The following is an 11,153-nucleotide window of genomic DNA, read 5'->3' on the forward strand; positions in this document are numbered from 1 at the left end:
CAACAGACAGCAACAAGTTCAGAAGAATGTCTCATAATATACCAGCGCATTAGATTCAATTGTAAAGCAAATCACAAAGTAGCAGAGAAAATACGTCACCAACATATTAAGAAACCATCAATTTTTTTTACAAAGGAATCACCATTTATCTAGGCCCAGAAGCCACTCGATGATAAGGGGTAAAGAGTGTACAGTGGTCAAAGGGACAATATCATAATAATCGCTAGAAGTGTAAATTTGGTAAAATTGGATTACTTAATGGAAACGGCTCATGAAGAACTTGTTTACATTGGACTTGAAGACAATCAGATTGTAGTCAGCTGTAAAGCAGGTAAACGTATAGAGTTCCACAGGTGTGTAGTTCTAAGAAAGAAACGCTATTCATGAGATCTACGTTTAGGGTTAGACACAGAAGAAGAGTGTGGGAACTTATTGATAGTATTTCCAGCCAAACGACTGTTTCTCATGAATGTTTGCGAGGGGTGGCATAGATTAAAGCTCAGAGGAGCACTTGCCATGAAAATAACGATAAAACAGAGACAGGCTCGCAACGTCTCTTCTGTGAGAGAGAGGTTGCAGGGAAGACAAAAGGGCACCTGCCACTAGGCTACGAAATCTATTCTGAACTCTGTCAAGGCAGGATAAGGTTTTCCTAGAAGCTTATGTCCAGATGTGACAGCAATACTCCATCCTTGGACTATCTGGCTCTTATATAGATAGAGTATTGCATCAGCAGGTAGATATCTACTGAATCGATACAAAATCCCATAATTTTCCAGCAACCTTGGAAACAGATTTGATGTATGTATTCAATTTTAGATTCAGCAGTGAAGGTCAAACACAGAATCTCGTCAAAACATGGAGCCTCTCCAAAACGGGATCCATTCATTTCAATTGATGCCAGATGAGGATAAGACCGTTGATAACGTGAAGATAGAAGCTTCGTTTTAGACGCATTAAAAGTAACCATTCACTTTTTTCCCATCATACCATATGCTCAAGATCAGAAGAGAGAGAATCAGAGAGAACTTGGTCGTTTAGGTCTTTGATGTGTATCGATAGATGGCAGTGTAGTCAGCATAAATGTATACGGATGATCTAATGATGTGATTTGGAAGATCATTAATGTAGATCAGGAAGAGAGTTGGACCCAGGATGGACCCCTGAGGGACTCCAGCATTAATACTATGAGCTTCTGATTTCTGTCCCTCAACCACAACTCTTATGAACCTATCAGAGAGAAATGAGTTAATAATTGAAAATACATTTTCAGCAATACCATAGCTGGAGATCTTGTGAACTAGGCCTTTGATATCTGAAGAGCAATTGCCCTAGAAAACAAGCCTCCGTCGAGAGATTCGCTTATAATATGAGAAATAACTGTAAGCACATCTGCTGTAGATCTAGCAGAACGGGAACTATATTGCTTGTCACTAAAACGTTTTTTTTTTTGCTGAGATTGTTAACTACTTTTCTATTTAACACAGATTCAAGTAACTTATGACCCACAGGAGGCTTATTGGTCTGTACTGAGAGGGAGATGACCGATCATCTGAACTCTTCAATACACGGCATATATATATATATATATATATATATATATATATATATATATATATATATATATATATATATACTATAATTCGAATGCTGTCGGGTCCAGTTGCTTTTATTGTTTGATTAGCTTGGCAACATCATGCCTTTGGTCGCATAGAGTAGAATTTACAGTAAAGTTCTTTGCAAAGAGTTTGGCTTTGTCTGATGCTGACGAGATTGCTTCAGGTCCATTGATGATAGTTTCGATAGAGCACACGCTTCTGTTCAGAATCTTGTTTGCTATTTGCCAAAACTGGTAGGAACCAATCCGTTGCTCGGCCACTTTGGATTTGACAGACTGAGCATACAACTCTCTCGCGTTCTTCACTACTGGCAGTCCTGAAACGGCTTTAGTCTCAGTACATCTGTTACGGAAAAGGCGATTTTCGTGCGCAATGGCAACAGCACATTCTGGAGAGAACCATGGGTGACTGTTAGATTTTTGTTGGAATTTTTTCGAGGGTATTAAACAATCTGTACCTAAAATTAACCATTCAGTCAGGTCGGATACTATAGAGGACACATTATTTTTTAACATGGAACGCAGACGGAGATCTCATATAAATGCACGGAAGCTATCCCAGTCAGCCATAAAGTATCGATATACTGTACTGGGGACTTATTACATTTCGTTTCTATTTTAACCTCTACAACAGAGTGGTCGGAAGATCCCAGAGGAGACAGAACAGAAGATGAATATAGCTCAGGGCAAGTTGTGAGGACAAGATCTAGGAGACTCGCATATTTACCGTCAGGATCGGGCACACGGGTGGGTTCGCGAACAATCTAAGTGAGGTCATAAGCAATGGAGAAATCCTGACAAAACTTCCCCTCGTCATCTGTCTTGTTTGAGTGGGTTAACCATTCCACATTGTGAACATTGAAGTCTCCACAGACGTGAATGTTAGCCGAAGGATAAGCAGAGAGAATGTGGTCAATTTTCTCAGATATGCTCTTAAAGATAGTAACTCCGCTGTTGTGAGGGCGATAGAGGGCAAATATAAATGCAGTCGTGTGAGCAAGTGCAACCCGGAACACATAGAGGGTGATTTTAGATCTTCTCCGGAGATGTCCCTACCACATGGAAAGCCATCTTTAATGTAGGAACATATTCTATGCCCATGGCTATCTTGGAGGTCGGATTTGGATGTTAAGTTCGAGTATCCATTAATTCCAAACTTTTCTATAGAAATAATCGGTCCAATGCCAGTTTCGCTCAACAATAATAGGTCTGGTTTAGTCTCCTGTAATTGGTAGACTACTAATGTTGGAGAAGGAGACATGGTAGTGGGGGAACTACGTTGGAAGTTGAAGGTCTGTGTTCAAACGTGTGTTTTTTTCTGCAAACTTTTCATCATGTTATTTTTGGATTTGTGGAATAGGTCGACAGACTTTCTTAGAGCAGGGCAGATAGGGAAAGTAAGTGAGAAAAAGAAACGAAGAAATATATATTTTTTGTGGCGCATGAAAAAGTAAAGCCATAACAATTACTCACTAATATGGCATCGAGAAGCCCTACCAGAAGCAACTGCATGATCCAGAATCCATTCCTCATATGACAACACAGTAGCCTCAGTACTTTTCCCCTGCTGAGAGGACAGCCTCCTTAGTTGTTCGGGACCCTGATTATCAGGCGGATAACGTCAACCTAGATAAAATGTTTACCTCCAGCACACAAGCTGGGCATAAGGATAGACATAGAAACAGAAAATTGTCGACATCTCTGGCGACTGGTCACGCAAGATACTGCAAACCTACAATACAGCTTTTTCTTCTCCCTTTTTCAGAAAAATGACTCATCAAAAATGAGGACTGAGAGACAAATAAGGAAAAGCGAGAGTAACGGGAGCTGCCGATAACACATCCGCAATGCATTGTCTACTCTCCATAAAAATGTAGTCCAATTTACGTTTTTAAGGGAAAGTATGGTGATAGGATCCCCTCTCACTAACTGAAAATAAATAGAATTTTCGAACCTATTTATTCTATATTTAAAATCAATTTGCTACATTTTAATGAATACATGAATGGACGGGAACTTCTGTTACTACATAAAACAAGCAAAATACAAAATATTACAGAACTGCAATAAAATTAACATTTGGCTAGAATGAAACAGAAAACATAATTAAAAAAAATATTTGTTAACGCCTTCCGTCTCAACGAAAAATATTAAAAATGAGTTAAAAAAAGTTAAAAAATGGGCTGTTGTAAAAACGCTATTCTTCTTATTATAGATTGGTTTCGTAACGTTTTAAAAAAATACGGGATACGGGAAAGAGATGGGGTAAAAAAGAATAACGATATTATATAAGGAAAACTATTATTAGTATGCATAATATTATTGAATTTATAACTATACCTCCCACACCCACAGTTACGGGTGAAAACAATACTCTCCTAGTAACGTCATTTCCTCAAATATAAAATTAATGCAATAATCAGCGGGATTTTTGCTCTTTCAAATGGTACCAAGGATATCTAGGTAAGTTTAAAATCTCCAACTCTAAACTAAGAAAAATTACTTGAAGTTTTAGTAACGACATGTCATCCCATACCATACTTCTTTGCCTGTCTCTTTGTATTTTAACTAAAGTATGCATGTAACGTTCGGCATATTGTAATATTGTCTATTTAAATAATGAGCTATTGTCCAACATAGTTTATTTAAAATAAAGATGCCAATAATTCACATATTAATTACGCCCTTCAACTGTGATTCTGGCCAATCATTCAATAAGTTTATAGGACATTTAGATAGACTAGAAGATATGATTCACTCAAGTCGATTAGCAGTAATTTAGACAATAACAGCACTTTTGTGTTGAAAAATATTAATGAAGTGAAAAAGATGGCGAATAGTAATTTTTGACATTTGACCTTGACCTCACTGATCTTCACCTTTAAAATCGAGTATCCATCTACCAAGAGTTTTGCTTTGGCCCTAAGTATATGTGTGCCAAATTTAGTGTTTTGGGCCAGCAGGTAACGGTCATTACCATAAAAAATACGATGTTCAGCATCTTAAAAATATACCTTTTGTTGTAAAAATCTAATGGAAAAACATCTGAAGAAGTGTGTGGGGGCAGGATATTTTTATGGACACATAAATCGTAAAATTGCCTTCCCACTAATGAAACAGCTGTAATGGAAAAAATCCAGGAAATAAACGTGAAAAAAAAACAAAAAAACGTGAATCTTTGAATTGTCAACAAAATTTTGCACTATATAACAAGTTTGGCATATATATATATATATATATATATATATATATATATATATATATATACATATATATATATATATATATATATATATATATATATATATATATATATATAGTAATTTATAAAATATATATGGCGATTAAGCTACACTGAATATTCCGCGTTTCATCCACTCTAGGACTCTTAATATTATTCTATATTTTATTTTATTTTCTGTGATTAACTATTAACACTTCTTAAAATGAAAAATGTTTTTTTTATTTTAGAAATTTCCCCCAAATGAAATAAATTAAGAATACAGTACATAGGAGTTTTGTCTTAATTTTTCATTAGTCATTCCAACGCCATTTGAGTTGTAACGAGCAAACGGCTGCAAAACCAAACAAAAACAAAACAAAAATTATTACTGCAGTCGATGATTGCAATATTCTTTTGTTATATGCCTTTAGATTATCTTCGAAAAAAAGTCTCAATTTCTTCTAAAGTAGAAGTGATCTTATCAATTACGAGGATCTTGAACTATAAAGCTTCTTTTTTCGTGGTCCTAAAATATAACATGTAAATTTGAAAGACCTTGTTACCCATGTGGACAAATCCTTCTACCAATACGTCATTGAATCGAGATAATGACCGAAGCCAGGCTCGTTCTTTACCTGATTCAGAGATCCTGTCTTAACCCGGCGGCAGACACTTTCCATCCCCTGTGACTAAACCTTGGAACAGATCATTCTTGCGTATGTCACTCAAGGAGCGAATCCTTATCCCCATGAATATATCATACACCTGAAGCGTGTTCAACTAGTAGGGTGACGGGATTCGGCAGGCTTAACCGCACAAAACGATCCTGAAATCCAAATCCGTTCGCACTTGAGCAGAGGAAATTTAAATCTACATTTTTAGAATGATTTTAACTCAGCGCCAAATCACGACCTACACTGGCATGTTACTTTTGTATCAACAGATGGAAGGTAGCATTTCCGGTAGGTGAAACAGCTTGTCAGGAGATGTCGTCAGAATACATAACATACCCAGTTTTAAGTAACCTTGAGCAACAGATTGGATATGGGTCGACATATTTTCTGTCTTTGTGGGGCTTTAATAAATGTAACTATTACCAGATTTAATTCGAATTTGCTTTAATATAAAAAGCTATTGTTATTTCAGTGTTATCTTAAATGAAATGAATATGCTTTTGTTATATGTGTTTAGATTATCTTCGAATAAAGTCTCAATTAATAAAACTACACCTACACTCAATGTTTTGTGATTAATAATACTTTTTAATATCTAAATGCTAAAATGCATTATAAGATTAACAAGGCCGATAACCATGAGTTGTGTGCTCTCGTGTAATGAATGAATGAGTGAATGTAGGATTGGCATGAAATTCTTAAAGATAAACTAAAATGACTGACAAATGGGCTGAAATGACTTAAATAAAAAGTAACTGATTTAGAATGACTTTAATGAACTTAAGGATGAATTGAATGACCTTAAGAATGACTTGAATGCTTAAAAAATAACTGGAATCCTTCAAAAACAACTTGAATGATCTAGAGAATGACTTGAATGGCTTTGAGACTGACTGGTTGTAAAGTGGGTGATCATTTTACATTAAATTAATACAGAAAATGATCCCCCACTTTATATCACAATAAGCACAGCACGTGGTAAGAACAGATACTACACTTTGATCTTGGCCAAAAGGCCAAGAAAAGCTGTATTTATTCTCTCCCCATCGAGCAAATTAGGCACAAAGCCGATTTTTAATGTGAGGAGTGAAGGGGAAATGGGAACCAACTCCCCGGGGAGTAGGGAAGCTAGTGACAATTGGTATGAAGGCTATTTATTTGCTCCCCCACCGAGAAAATTAGGCACAAGGCCGATTTTTAACGTGAGGAGTGAAGGGGAAATAGAGACCAACTCCCCGGAGAGTATGGTAGCTGGATAGTGACAATTGGTATGAAGGGTTGTATTTATTTGCGTTGCCACTGAGCAAATTAGGCACAAGGCCGTTTTTTAATGTGGAGAGAGAGGGAGGGGGGAAGGGGACCAGCTCCCGATGGGTGGGAAATGGGAGATGGATAGTGACAATTCGTATGAAGGGTTGCCCCTACATTGACCAAGGTCGGATATGTGGGGTTACCCCCACATATGGTCTTTGCTTGCAGTATCTGCCGGAAAAGATACTACATTTTGATCTTGGCCCGAACGCCAAGAAAAGCTTAAAAAGCTAAGAACAGCATCTATTAACCAAAAAGGCCAAGCACAAAAAAAGCTAAGAACAGCATCTATTAACCAAAAAGGCCAAGCACAAAAGTGTTACGGACAGACCGACCGACCGACAGACCGACCGACGGAGTGACTTGCACGCGACTAAAAATTATAAGCACAGTATTCATATTCGAAACATTACGTAATGAATAATAACATTTAACCGAACAGATCCCTTTTAGGTTCTTTTCATTTATTTCTATAATTTAACAAAATATAAATGGTTTGCTTAAATTTTAGTATTTTATTTCAGTTTTTTTTTTGCCAGAAATTTCGCTGTTAAGGGGTCAAAGTTTAGCGATTTGACCTTGGAGAACTCTACCAAACTCTTCCGGCAATTTGGGGTCTAAACACTCGACATTTTACATATTGGTTCCTTGGACATGGATCTAACTTAATAACTTGATTTGAGCCCAAAACAATAAATATTAAGGGGTTATAATAGAGGTCAAAGTTAAAACAATTACCGTTGTTTTTTTTTTGCTCAGCATACACCTCCAAACACCTGGGCAACGCCGGGCACCCATTGCTAGTATATCTATAAAGGTGAAAGTGTCTGGGTGTCTGTTTGTCTGTGTACATTCCCCTATACAATAACCCTGTCAATTGTCTGGCTACAGCCTCGAAATTTGATATACTGGATATTGAGATTTGAGAAAATCTTTGTAATCCGTTTTCGGCCAGAAATTTGGCGGTTTAGGGGTCAAAATTCAACGATTTGACCTTTGAGAATTCTACAAAACGCCTCCGTCAATGGTGGGTCTAAACAATTGAAATTTTAGATATAGATTCCTTGGACATGGATCGAATTTAATAACTTGATTTCAGCCCAAAACAATAAATGTTAAGGGGTCATAATAGGGGTCAAAATTAAAAAAAAATTAACCTCTGCGGTCTCTACCAAATTACTCAGGCAATTTCTGGTCTAAAAATTTGAAATTTTACACAAAGTGTAATCAGAGATAGGGCAAGATTTTTAATCGGTTTGCGTCGAACACGTGAGCTACCAATATATAAATGTATGTATGTTTGCATGTCTACCTAAAACTTTCGATAGAGGCGACGGATTTTCACAAAATCAGTATCGTTTTGAAGCTTGACCCTTCAGACCACAAATACCGAAAAATTGGCTAAAAACATTAATTTATTCACCCTCAAATAAGCACTTTTCTACAAGGAGAGGGTCGTTTTTTTCGCCGATATTTTCGAAAGTTATCCCCTCTTTTCGATTGTCTAGCCTTAATTAAAACCTACGTCACATCCGGTTTGGCGTTGGTCGTAACAGCAAATACGACGCGTTTTTTTTCACGTTTTTCCTCCTTCGCGGTACAGGTTCGAGCCTGCAATCCTACTGCCACTTTTTTTTTTTGCTCAACACATACCTCCAAACACCCAGAAAATTCCGGGCACCCATGCTAGTTATATATATATATATATATATATATATATATATATATATATATATAATTATTTATTTATTTTTTTACAGATGCATCACCACATTATCAAGACCAAGAGGCCACTCAAGGATAAGGGTTAAAGAGTGTACAGGAGAAATTGGACAATATAGTAACCAATTCGGTAAATCTGTTAACTTATATGGAACGGCTAAACAAGAACGTTGAAGACAACCATATTGTAGTCAGCCGGAAAGCAGAAAAACGGAAGACAATTCCCCAGGCTTACAGTTCTAAGAAAGAAGCTTTGTTCGTGGAGTCTACGTTTAGGTTTAGGCACAGATAAAGAGTGGGGGGGATTATTGATAGTGTTTCCAGCTAGATGAGTGTTTCTTGTGAAAGTTTGGCGAGGGGGACCATAGACTGAAGCTCAGTCGAACACTTTCCATGAAAATAACGATACAGCAGAGACAAACTCGAAACGTCTCTTCTGTGAAATAGAGGTTGCAGGGAAGAGAAAAGGACATCTCCTACGAGGCTACGAAGTCTATTTTGAACTCTATCAAGGCAGGACAAGTCCTTTCTAGCAGCTCCTGCCCAGATGTGGCAAGAGTATTCCATCCTTGGACGTACCTGGCTCTTATAGTAATAGAGAATTGCATCAGCAATGAGATATCTACTGGATCGATAGAAGGATCCCACCATTTTTCCAGTGGCCTTGGCAACAGATTTGATGTACGTGTTCCATTTAAGATCAGGAGTAATGGTCAAGCCCAGAAGCTTATCAAAACTTGAGGCCTCCCTAAGACGAGGGCTATTCATTTCAATTGATGCCAGATGTGGATCAGATTGTTGATGATATAAAGAGAGAAGCTTTGTTTTGGATGCATTAAAAGTAACCAACCACTCCTTTCCCCATTGTGTTACGTGCTCAGGATCAGAGGAGAGAGAATCAGAGAGAACTTGGTCGTTTACTGTCTTAGATGTACTACCATAAATGGTAGTGTCATCAGCATAAATGTCTACGAATGATGTAAGGATGTGATTTGGAAGATCATTAATATAGATCAGGTATAGAGTTGGGCCCAGGATGGACCTCTGAGGGACTCCAGCATTAATACTGTGAGCTTCTGATTTTTGCCCCTCAGCTACTACTCTTATGAACCTATCAGAGAGAAATGATTCAATAATCGAGAAGACACTACCAGCTATACCATAGCTAGAGATCTTGTGAAGCAAACCTTTATGCCATACTCTATCAAAGGCCTTAGATAAGTCAAGAGCAATTGCTCTAGAAAGGTTGCCTCCGTCGGGATATTTGCTAATCCTATGAGATATAACTGTAAGCACACCTGCTCTAGATCTAGCAGAACGGAAACCATATTGTGGTCACTAAGAAGGTTATTTTTGTTTAGATGGTTGATTATTTCTGTATTTAACACAGATTCCAGCAACTTACTCATGACGCACAGGAAACTTATTGGCCTGTACTGAGAGGGGGATGAGCGATCCACTGAATTCTAAAACACAGTAATAATTTTTATACCTACATATACTAGTGTCTCATCTTTTCGGGAATCATCAGTGCAGGGTGCCACGAAGCCATCTCTAACTCCAATCGCAAGAAACAAACTTCACGGCCAATCTCAACCTTGATAAATATCGTTGAAATTTAAGCATTTATTTTTTTAAATGTCGTAACATCCGGCCATAATGATCTAATGATTATAACATCATGATCAATGCATGCGAGCTTAAGTGTCTGACTTTTTATTTCAACTTTAAAGTGCTCAACAATAAGAATCGAGTTTCTTAAAAGGGCTGACATAATTATTACAATAATAATTTTTTAATACTTACAGACATTAGTACTTCATCCTTTTGAGAAACCAACCACATCTCTACTGAATCAACGCTGCTTGAGTCTAGTAAAAAAGAGAAGTCCAGGACGACTAGAAACAAGGGGATGTAAACAGAGAGTACATACAACATACAGATATAGAGAAGTACAAAATGGTTACCCAATTAGAATTGAACAGATTAAACGTTCCTTAACTTCAACATGTGTCAACATGATTATGCAGAATAATATATATATATATATATATATATATATATATATATATATATAATATAAAGCTGAATGTCTGTGTGTGTGTGTGCCTGTGTCTGGTCACAAATAGGCTCCTATATGGTTGACTATTTAAAAAAAAAACTGATTACATATAATGATAGAAGATGTATCGATACACAGGACTGGGTATGTTTTATCTGGCAGAACGGTGGTTCATTAAAATTGTGGGGTCTGCGTTCGCGCCTGGTTCACAAAGTATGGAAATAAACAAAAATTAAAAGTAAAAAAAAACGTTTAGAAGTTTTTTTTTCATATATATGTACATAAGAATACTTTGATAAGTATGTTTTAACTTAAATAGGGATGGTATAATAAAATTGTGCGGTCTGCGTTCGCGCCTGGCCTCCAAAGAATGGGAATAGGCACAAACTTTAATAAAGACTTTTCATATCTATCTGCGTAAGTATACATTGATAATTATGTTTCAGTTTGAAGAAATATGGTATAATAAAATTATGGGGTGTTCTTGCGCACCTGACCTCCATAGAATGGAAATATATCACAAAGTTTAACAAGGTTTTTTAA

The 11,153-nt window shown here is 36.9% G+C and overlaps 1 pseudogene; it reads right to left on the minus strand.

The window, feature by feature from the left end:
- Positions 1-6,418: 6,418 nt before the first annotated feature.
- On the minus strand, positions 6,419-6,543 carry LOC145263982 (U2 spliceosomal RNA; annotated as a pseudogene).
- Between the last annotated feature and the right edge of the window lie 4,610 nt (positions 6,544-11,153).

Source organism: Euprymna scolopes, chromosome 3, assembly GCF_053919585.1.
Source record: "Euprymna scolopes isolate OS-2025 chromosome 3, ASM5391958v1, whole genome shotgun sequence".
Taxonomy (NCBI): domain Eukaryota; kingdom Metazoa; phylum Mollusca; class Cephalopoda; order Sepiida; family Sepiolidae; genus Euprymna; species Euprymna scolopes.